Source organism: Ursus americanus, chromosome 6 (genome assembly GCF_024610735.1).
Source record: "Ursus americanus isolate L20-20 chromosome 6, mUrsAme1.1.p, whole genome shotgun sequence".
NCBI lineage: Eukaryota > Metazoa > Chordata > Mammalia > Carnivora > Ursidae > Ursus > Ursus americanus.
Genome location: NC_142132.1, coordinates 65,107,841 through 65,117,840, shown reverse-complemented (window position 1 = coordinate 65,117,840; position 10,000 = coordinate 65,107,841). Strand labels below are relative to the sequence as shown.

At 70.1% G+C, this 10,000-nt stretch overlaps 5 non-coding genes across 5 annotated transcripts in view; all 5 read left to right on the top strand.

Moving 5' to 3' along the window:
- The first annotated feature begins 1,728 nt into the window (after positions 1-1,728).
- Positions 1,729-1,847, top strand: LOC148109833 (5S ribosomal RNA). Its single transcript, XR_015725047.1, has one exon. It is a non-coding gene; the product is annotated as a 5S ribosomal RNA (ribosomal RNA).
- Positions 1,848-3,787: 1,940 nt separating this feature from the next.
- LOC148109832 (5S ribosomal RNA) lies at positions 3,788-3,906 on the top strand. Its single transcript, XR_015725062.1, has one exon. It is a non-coding gene; the product is annotated as a 5S ribosomal RNA (ribosomal RNA).
- Positions 3,907-5,836: 1,930 nt separating this feature from the next.
- On the top strand, positions 5,837-5,955 carry LOC148109831 (5S ribosomal RNA). The gene has a single exon (XR_015724892.1). It is a non-coding gene; the product is annotated as a 5S ribosomal RNA (ribosomal RNA).
- A 1,934-nt stretch (positions 5,956-7,889) lies between these two features.
- LOC148109830 (5S ribosomal RNA) lies at positions 7,890-8,008 on the top strand. The gene has a single exon (XR_015724891.1). It is a non-coding gene; the product is annotated as a 5S ribosomal RNA (ribosomal RNA).
- A 1,923-nt stretch (positions 8,009-9,931) lies between these two features.
- Positions 9,932-10,000, top strand: part of LOC148109829 (5S ribosomal RNA) — a 119-nt gene continuing 50 nt past the window's right edge. Inside the window, exon 1 of the ribosomal RNA XR_015725070.1 lies at positions 9,932-10,000. This exon is cut by the window's right edge and continues 50 nt beyond it. This is a non-coding gene — a ribosomal RNA (5S ribosomal RNA).

Genomic DNA, 10,000 nt, shown 5'->3' with positions numbered 1-10,000 from the left:
TGGCCCTCTGCGGGTGCCCGTGGCACAGCCAGGCGCCCACAGCCCAGCCCTTCCACCTCCAAGCCCCAGGAACGCCCACAGCCTATCCCGGGGTGCGGGCTGGGGGCTGGTGTGCAGGGCGGTGGGCGCTCAGGGGGCGGCGCGAGCGGAGGCGGAGGCGGCGGAGGGGGGTGGAGGGAAAGCGGCCCGGGCGAGAGGAACCGCGGGAGCCCCGGGCGGGCCGTGACCCCGCCTCTGCAGGCGTGCGCTCCCTGGGTTCTCGGCCTCCTCCCTGCCTCCGGGCCCTCTCCTCTCCCGAGCCCCTAGCAGTTCGCTTGGGCCGCCCGCCCACCGCAGCGCCCCGGGCCAACCGCCTGCCGGCCCCGCCTCCTGCCTGGGCCCGCCTACACCTTCTCCCCACCAGCCCTGGGCTGCGCTCCCGCCAGAAGGGCATGGCCCTCCTTCGCACCGGTCACCGTCCCTTTGCCCCTGGGCCCGGGCGTCCGTGCTCCGTGCGCACAGGACACGAGATGGCCAACCGCCCGGGGCCTCAGGCCCCGTGGGCACCCGACTCCGCGCCCCGTCTCAGCGGAACAGCGAGGCTCGCTCCCTCAGCGAGACCCCGGGGCGCCCCGCACCACGGCCACAAGGGCCACCAGAAAATAAAGGACGGGGCAAAAGAAAGAATGCCTCGCACGCCCCCACGCCAGAGGGGTGCTGGGCAGGAATGGCCGCCCATCGGGATTCCCGCCACCTGGGCTGCAAGTCCTCGGGCTCCGAGGGAGGGCTCCTATGGCAGCTCCAGGGCGCGGCCGCCTTGCCCAAAGCGCGCCCAAGCGCGACCGCCCTCCCGTGGGCTAGCTGCCGCGCCCACACAGCGTCCTGTGTGTCCCTGTGTGTGGGTGTGTGTCACCTGTGTGCACCTGGGTCTCTGTCCCTGTCCCTGTCCCCGTCCGCATCCGGGTCGGGGTCTGCGTGTCTGTGCTGGGGTGTGAGAGGGTCTGTGTGTTGGATAATCTAATCTCTCTCTCTCTTTCTCTCTGTCACACACACAGACACACACACACACACACACAGAGACACACAGACACACAGACACACACACACACACACACACACACACTCTGTCCCTCCCCGTCTCTCCCGTCCAGTGTGTCCCCTAAGTGTTCCCCCACTCCGTGTCTCTCTGTCTTTCCCTGTGTGTCTGTGTGTCTGCGTATTGCGAGCCGGCCCCTGGTGTCTCTCGATCAGGTCCTGGTGTCGCTGGGTGGGGAGGGGAAGGGTGGCGGAGGAAGGGCCACGGGGTTGGGATGGTGATGATGGTCTGTGGTGGCGCCCGAGGCTTCCGGTGGGCTTTGAGCCCGGCGGCGGGGAGAGGAGGAAAGGCCAGTGGGCGGGTTGTGCTCCCCGCGGAGGGCGGGGGGGTTGGGGGGCGCTCTGAGAACACCTCGGGCCTCGCCCCCGGCGCCCCGACCCACCCCGTTGCCATCCCGGGAGCCAAGCGGCGGCGCGGCAGGAGAGTCCCGGGACGGGAGAGCGCGCGGACTTCCGCGGCTCCAGGGTGCCGGAGGCATCTTGTCCCCTGGGCGTGCTGGCAGGCAGGCAGGCAGGCAGGCAGGCAGGCACCAGGCACAGGCCAGGCGAGGAGGGCTGACAATCGCTCGGCAGGGGCTGGGCTGGGGCTGGGGCTGGGGCTGGGGCTGGGAGGGGCGGAGCAGGCTCTTGGGGCACCGAGCGGCAGCCACAGGCGTCTACGGCCATACCACCCTGAACGCCCCCGATCTCGTCTGATCTCGGAAGCTAAGCAGGGTCGGGCCTGGTTAGTACTTGGATGGGAGACCGCCTGGGAATACCGGGTGCTGTAGGCTTTTCTCCTTTTCTTTTCCTTTCCTTGCCCTTCGCCCTCCCTTCCACTCCCTCTGCCGCCAGCGGCCCGCCCCCCCAACCTTGCCCAACCCGGCTCCATTCAAACCCCACGTGCCCCCACCTCACCACAGGCCATGCGTGGTGGGCCCGACCCGCTCGCCACACGCCACACGCCACACGCGCAGCGCAACGCGGAACCCTGGCCCTCTGCGGGTGCCCGTGGCACAGCCAGGCGCCCACAGCCCAGCGCTTCCACCTCCAAGCCCCAGGAACGCCCACAGCCTATCCCGGGGTGCGGGCTGGGGGCTGGTGTGCAGGGCGGTGGGCGCTCAGGGGGCGGCGCGAGCGGAGGCGGAGGCGGCGGAGGGGGGTGGAGGGAAAGCGGCCCGGGCGAGAGGAACCGCGGGAGCCCCGGGCGGGCCGTGACCCCGCCTCTGCAGGCGTGCGCTCCCTGGGTTCTCGGCCTCCTCCCTGCCTCCGGGCCCTCTCCTCTCCCGAGCCCCTAGCAGTTCGCTTGGGCCGCCCGCCCACCGCAGCGCCCCGGGCCAACCGCCTGCCGGCCCCGCCTCCTGCCTGGGCCCGCCTACACCTTCTCCCCACCAGCCCTGGGCTGCGCTCCCGCCAGAAGGGCATGGCCCTCCTTCGCACCGGTCACCGTCCCTTTGCCCCTGGGCCCGGGCGTCCGTGCTCCGTGCGCACAGGACACGAGATGGCCAACCGCCCGGGGCCTCAGGCCCCGTGGGCACCCGACTCCGCGCCCCGTCTCAGCGGAACAGCGAGGCTCGCTCCCTCAGCGAGACCCCGGGGCGCCCCGCACCACGGCCACAAGGGCCACCAGAAAATAAAGGACGGGGCAAAAGAAAGAATGCCTCGCACGCCCCCACGCCAGAGGGGTGCTGGGCAGGAATGGCCGCCCATCGGGATTCCCGCCACCTGGGCTGCAAGTCCTCGGGCTCCGAGGGAGGGCTCCTATGGCAGCTCCAGGGCGCGGCCGCCTTGCCCAAAGCGCGCCCAAGCGCGACCGCCCTCCCGTGGGCTAGCTGCCGCGCCCACACAGCGTCCTGTGTGTCCCTGTGTGTGGGTGTGTGTCACCTGTGTGCACCTGGGTCTCTGTCCCTGTCCCTGTCCCCGTCCGCATCCGGGTCGGGGTCTGCGTGTCTGTGCTGGGGTGTGAGAGGGTCTGTGTGTTGGATAATCTAATCTCTCTCTCTCTTTCTCTCTGTCACACACACAGACACACACACACACACACACAGAGACACACAGACACACACACACACACACACACACACACACACACACACACACACTCTGTCCCTCCCCGTCTCTCCCGTCCAGTGTGTCCCCTAAGTGTTCCCCCACTCCGTGTCTCTCTGTCTTTCCCTGTGTGTCTGTGTGTCTGCGTATTGCGAGCCGGCCCCTGGTGTCTCTCGATCAGGTCCTGGTGTCGCTGGGTGGGGAGGGGAAGGGTGGCGGAGGAAGGGCCACGGGGTTGGGATGGTGATGATGGTCTGTGGTGGCGCCCGAGGCTTCCGGTGGGCTTTGAGCCCGGCGGCGGGGAGAGGAGGAAAGGCCAGTGGGCGGGTTGTGCTCCCCGCGGAGGGCGGGGGGGTTGGGGGGCGCTCTGAGAACACCTCGGGCCTCGCCCCCGGCGCCCCGACCCACCCCGTTGCCATCCCGGGAGCCAAGCGGCGGCGCGGCAGGAGAGTCCCGGGACGGGAGAGCGCGCGGACTTCCGCGGCTCCAGGGTGCCGGAGGCATCTTGTCCCCTGGGCGTGCTGGCAGGCAGGCAGGCAGGCAGGCAGGCAGGCACCAGGCACAGGCCAGGCGAGGAGGGCTGACAATCGCTCGGCAGGGGCTGGGCTGGGGCTGGGGCTGGGGCTGGGGCTGGGGCTGGGAGGGGCGGAGCAGGCTCTTGGGGCACCGAGCGGCAGCCACAGGCGTCTACGGCCATACCACCCTGAACGCGCCCAATCTCGTCTGATCTCGGAAGCTAAGCAGGGTCGGGCCTGGTTAGTACTTGGATGGGAGACCGCCTGGGAATACCGGGTGCTGTAGGCTTTTCTCCTTTTCTTTTCCTTTCCTTGCCCTTCGCCCTCCCTTCCACTCCCTCTGCCGCCAGCGGCCCGCCCCCCCAACCTTGCCCAACCCGGCTCCATTCAAACCCCACGTGCCCCCACCTCACCACAGGCCATGCGTGGTGGGCCCGACCCGCTCGCCACACGCCACACGCCACACGCGCAGCGCAACGCGGAACCCTGGCCCTCTGCGGGTGCCCGTGGCACAGCCAGGCGCCCACAGCCCAGCCCTTCCACCTCCAAGCCCCAGGAACGCCCACAGCCTATCCCGGGGTGCGGGCTGGGGGCTGGTGTGCAGGGCGGTGGGCGCTCAGGGGGCGGCGCGAGCGGAGGCGGAGGCGGCGGAGGGGGGTGGAGGGAAAGCGGCCCGGGCGAGAGGAACCGCGGGAGCCCCGGGCGGGCCGTGACCCCGCCTCTGCAGGCGTGCGCTCCCTGGGTTCTCGGCCTCCTCCCTGCCTCCGGGCCCTCTCCTCTCCCGAGCCCCTAGCAGTTCGCTTGGGCCGCCCGCCCACCGCAGCGCCCCGGGCCAACCGCCTGCCGGCCCCGCCTCCTGCCTGGGCCCGCCTACACCTTCTCCCCACCAGCCCTGGGCTGCGCTCCCGCCAGAAGGGCATGGCCCTCCTTCGCACCGGTCACCGTCCCTTTGCCCCTGGGCCCGGGCGTCCGTGCTCCGTGCGCACAGGACACGAGATGGCCAACCGCCCGGGGCCTCAGGCCCCGTGGGCACCCGACTCCGCGCCCCGTCTCAGCGGAACAGCGAGGCTCGCTCCCTCAGCGAGACCCCGGGGCGCCCCGCACCACGGCCACAAGGGCCACCAGAAAATAAAGGACGGGGCAAAAGAAAGAATGCCTCACACGCCCCCACGCCAGAGGGGTGCTGGGCAGGAATGGCCGCCCATCGGGATTCCCGCCACCTGGGCTGCAAGTCCTCGGGCTCCGAGGGAGGGCTCCTATGGCAGCTCCAGGGCGCGGCCGCCTTGCCCAAAGCGCGCCCAAGCGCGACCGCCCTCCCGTGGGCTAGCTGCCGCGCCCACACAGCGTCCTGTGTGTCCCTGTGTGTGGGTGTGTGTCACCTGTGTGCACCTGGGTCTCTGTCCCTGTCCCTGTCCCCGTCCGCATCCGGGTCGGGGTCTGCGTGTCTGTGCTGGGGTGTGAGAGGGTCTGTGTGTTGGATAATCTAATCTCTCTCTCTCTTTCTCTCTGTCACACACACAGACACACACACACACACACACAGAGACACACAGACACACAGACACACACACACACACACACACACACACTCTGTCCCTCCCCGTCTCTCCCGTCCAGTGTGTCCCCTAAGTGTTCCCCCACTCCGTGTCTCTCTGTCTTTCCCTGTGTGTCTGTGTGTCTGCGTATTGCGAGCCGGCCCCTGGTGTCTCTCGATCAGGTCCTGGTGTCGCTGGGTGGGGAGGGGAAGGGTGGCGGAGGAAGGGCCACGGGGTTGGGATGGTGATGATGGTCTGTGGTGGCGCCCGAGGCTTCCGGTGGGCTTTGAGCCCGGCGGCGGGGAGAGGAGGAAAGGCCAGTGGGCGGGTTGTGCTCCCCGCGGAGGGCGGGGGGGTTGGGGGGCGCTCTGAGAACACCTCGGGCCTCGCCCCCGGCGCCCCGACCCACCCCGTTGCCATCCCGGGAGCCAAGCGGCGGCGCGGCAGGAGAGTCCCGGGACGGGAGAGCGCGCGGACTTCCGCGGCTCCAGGGTGCCGGAGGCATCTTGTCCCCTGGGCGTGCTGGCAGGCAGGCAGGCAGGCAGGCAGGCAGGCAGGCACCAGGCACAGGCCAGGCGAGGAGGGCTGACAATCGCTCGGCAGGGGCTGGGCTGGGGCTGGGGCTGGGGCTGGGGCTGGGAGGGGCGGAGCAGGCTCTTGGGGCACCGAGCGGCAGCCACAGGCGTCTACGGCCATACCACCCTGAACGCGCCCGATCTCGTCTGATCTCGGAAGCTAAGCAGGGTCGGGCCTGGTTAGTACTTGGATGGGAGACCGCCTGGGAATACCGGGTGCTGTAGGCTTTTCTCCTTTTCTTTTCCTTTCCTTGCCCTTCGCCCTCCCTTCCACTCCCTCTGCCGCCAGCGGCCCGCCCCCCCAACCTTGCCCAACCCGGCTCCATTCAAACCCCACGTGCCCCCACCTCACCACAGGCCATGCGTGGTGGGCCCGACCCGCTCGCCACACGCCACACGCCACACGCGCAGCGCAACGCGGAACCCTGGCCCTCTGCGGGTGCCCGTGGCACAGCCAGGCGCCCACAGCCCAGCGCTTCCACCTCCAAGCCCCAGGAACGCCCACAGCCTATCCCGGGGTGCGGGCTGGGGGCTGGTGTGCAGGGCGGTGGGCGCTCAGGGGGCGGCGCGAGCGGAGGCGGAGGCGGCGGAGGGGGGTGGAGGGAAAGCGGCCCGGGCGAGAGGAACCGCGGGAGCCCCGGGCGGGCCGTGACACCGCCTCTGCAGGCGTGCGCTCCCTGGGTTCTCGGCCTCCTCCCTGCCTCCGGGCCCTCTCCTCTCCCGAGCCCCTAGCAGTTCGCTTGGGCCGCCCGCCCACCGCAGCGCCCCGGGCCAACCGCCTGCCGGCCCCGCCTCCTGCCTGGGCCCGCCTACACCTTCTCCCCACCAGCCCTGGGCTGCGCTCCCGCCAGAAGGGCATGGCCCTCCTTCGCACCGGTCACCGTCCCTTTGCCCCTGGGCCCGGGCGTCCGTGCTCCGTGCGCACAGGACACGAGATGGCCAACCGCCCGGGGCCTCAGGCCCCGTGGGCACCCGACTCCGCGCCCCGTCTCAGCGGAACAGCGAGGCTCGCTCCCTCAGCGAGACCCCGGGGCGCCCCGCACCACGGCCACAAGGGCCACCAGAAAATAAAGGACGGGGCAAAAGAAAGAATGCCTCGCACGCCCCCACGCCAGAGGGGTGCTGGGCAGGAATGGCCGCCCATCGGGATTCCCGCCACCTGGGCTGCAAGTCCTCGGGCTCCGAGGGAGGGCTCCTATGGCAGCTCCAGGGCGCGGCCGCCTTGCCCAAAGCGCGCCCAAGCGCGACCGCCCTCCCGTGGGCTAGCTGCCGCGCCCACACAGCGTCCTGTGTGTCCCTGTGTGTGGGTGTGTGTCACCTGTGTGCACCTGGGTCTCTGTCCCTGTCCCCGTCCGCATCCGGGTCGGGGTCTGCGTGTCTGTGCTGGGGTGTGAGAGGGTCTGTGTGTTGGATAATCTAATCTCTCTCTCTCTTTCTCTCTGTCACACACACAGACACACACACACACACACACAGAGACACACAGACACACACACACACACACACACACACACACACACACTCTGTCCCTCCCCGTCTCTCCCGTCCAGTGTGTCCCCTAAGTGTTCCCCCACTCCGTGTCTCTCTGTCTTTCCCTGTGTGTCTGTGTGTCTGCGTATTGCGAGCCGGCCCCTGGTGTCTCTCGATCAGGTCCTGGTGTCGCTGGGTGGGGAGGGGAAGGGTGGCGGAGGAAGGGCCACGGGGTTGGGATGGTGATGATGGTCTGTGGTGGCGCCCGAGGCTTCCGGTGGGCTTTGAGCCCGGCGGCGGGGAGAGGAGGAAAGGCCAGTGGGCGGGTTGTGCTCCCCGCGGAGGGCGGGGGGGTTGGGGGGCGCTCTGAGAACACCTCGGGCCTCGCCCCCGGCGCCCCGACCCACCCCGTTGCCATCCCGGGAGCCAAGCGGCGGCGCGGCAGGAGAGTCCCGGGACGGGAGAGCGCGCGGACTTCCGCGGCTCCAGGGTGCCGGAGGCATCTTGTCCCCTGGGCGTGCTGGCAGGCAGGCAGGCAGGCAGGCAGGCACCAGGCACAGGCCAGGCGAGGAGGGCTGACAATCGCTCGGCAGGGGCTGGGCTGGGGCTGGGGCTGGGGCTGGGGCTGGGGCTGGGGCTGGGGCTGGGAGGGGCGGAGCAGGCTCTTGGGGCACCGAGCGGCAGCCACAGGCGTCTACGGCCATACCACCCTGAACGCGCCCGATCTCGTCTGATCTCGGAAGCTAAGCAGGGTCGGGCCTGGTTAGTACTTGGATGGGAGACCGCCTGGGAATACCGGGTGCTGTAGGCTTTTCTCCTTTTCTTTTCCTTTCCTTGCCCTTCGCCCTCCCTTCCACTCCCTCTGCCGCCAGCGGCCCGCCCCCCCAACCTTGCCCAACCCGGCTCCATTCAAACCCCACGTGCCCCCACCTCACCACAGGCCATGCGTGGTGGGCCCGACCCGCTCGCCACACGCCACACGCCACACGCGCAGCGCAACGCGGAACCCTGGCCCTCTGCGGGTGCCCGTGGCACAGCCAGGCGCCCACAGCCCAGCGCTTCCACCTCCAAGCCCCAGGAACGCCCACAGCCTATCCCGGGGTGCGGGCTGGGGGCTGGTGTGCAGGGCGGTGGGCGCTCAGGGGGCGGCGCGAGCGGAGGCGGAGGCGGCGGAGGGGGGTGGAGGGAAAGCGGCCCGGGCGAGAGGAACCGCGGGAGCCCCGGGCGGGCCGTGACCCCGCCTCTGCAGGCGTGCGCTCCCTGGGTTCTCGGCCTCCTCCCTGCCTCCGGGCCCTCTCCTCTCCCGAGCCCCTAGCAGTTCGCTTGGGCCGCCCGCCCACCGCAGCGCCCCGGGCCAACCGCCTGCCGGCCCCGCCTCCTGCCTGGGCCCGCCTACACCTTCTCCCCACCAGCCCTGGGCTGCGCTCCCGCCAGAAGGGCATGGCCCTCCTTCGCACCGGTCACCGTCCCTTTGCCCCTGGGCCCGGGCGTCCGTGCTCCGTGCGCACAGGACACGAGATGGCCAACCGCCCGGGGCCTCAGGCCCCGTGGGCACCCGACTCCGCGCCCCGTCTCAGCGGAACAGCGAGGCTCGCTCCCTCAGCGAGACCCCGGGGCGCCCCGCACCACGGCCACAAGGGCCACCAGAAAATAAAGGACGGGGCAAAAGAAAGAATGCCTCGCACGCCCCCACGCCAGAGGGGTGCTGGGCAGGAATGGCCGCCCATCGGGATTCCCGCCACCTGGGCTGCAAGTCCTCGGGCTCCGAGGGAGGGCTCCTATGGCAGCTCCAGGGCGCGGCCGCCTTGCCCAAAGCGCGCCCAAGCGCGACCGCCCTCCCGTGGGCTAGCTGCCGCGCCCACACAGCGTCCTGTGTGTCCCTGTGTGTGGGTGTGTGTCACCTGTGTGCACCTGGGTCTCTGTCCCTGTCCCCGTCCGCATCCGGGTCGGGGTCTGCGTGTCTGTGCTGGGGTGTGAGAGGGTCTGTGTGTTGGATAATCTAATCTCTCTCTCTCTTTCTCTCTGTCACACACACAGACACACACACACACACACACAGAGACACACAGACACACACACACACACACACACACACACACACACTCTGTCCCTCCCCGTCTCTCCCGTCCAGTGTGTCCCCTAAGTGTTCCCCCACTCCGTGTCTCTCTGTCTTTCCCTGTGTGTCTGTGTGTCTGCGTATTGCGAGCCGGCCCCTGGTGTCTCTCGATCAGGTCCTGGTGTCGCTGGGTGGGGAGGGGAAGGGTGGCGGAGGAAGGGCCACGGGGTTGGGATGGTGATGATGGTCTGTGGTGGCGCCCGAGGCTTCCGGTGGGCTTTGAGCCCGGCGGCGGGGAGAGGAGGAAAGGCCAGTGGGCGGGTTGTGCTCCCCGCGGAGGGCGGGGGGGTTGGGGGCGCTCTGAGAACACCTCGGGCCTCGCCCCCGGCGCCCCGACCCACCCCGTTGCCATCCCGGGAGCCAAGCGGCGGCGCGGCAGGAGAGTCCCGGGACGGGAGAGCGCGCGGACTTCCGCGGCTCCAGGGTGCCGGAGGCATCTTGTCCCCTGGGCGTGCTGGCAGGCAGGCAGGCAGGCAGGCAGGCAGGCACCAGGCACAGGCCAGGCGAGGAGGGCTGACAATCGCTCGGCAGGGGCTGGGCTGGGGCTGGGGCTGGGGCTGGGGCTGGGGCTGGGAGGGGCGGAGCAGGCTCTTGGGGCACCGAGCGGCAGCCACAGGCGTCTACGGCCATACCACCCTGAACGCGCCCGATCTCGTCTGATCTCGGAAGCTAAGCAGGGTCGGGCCT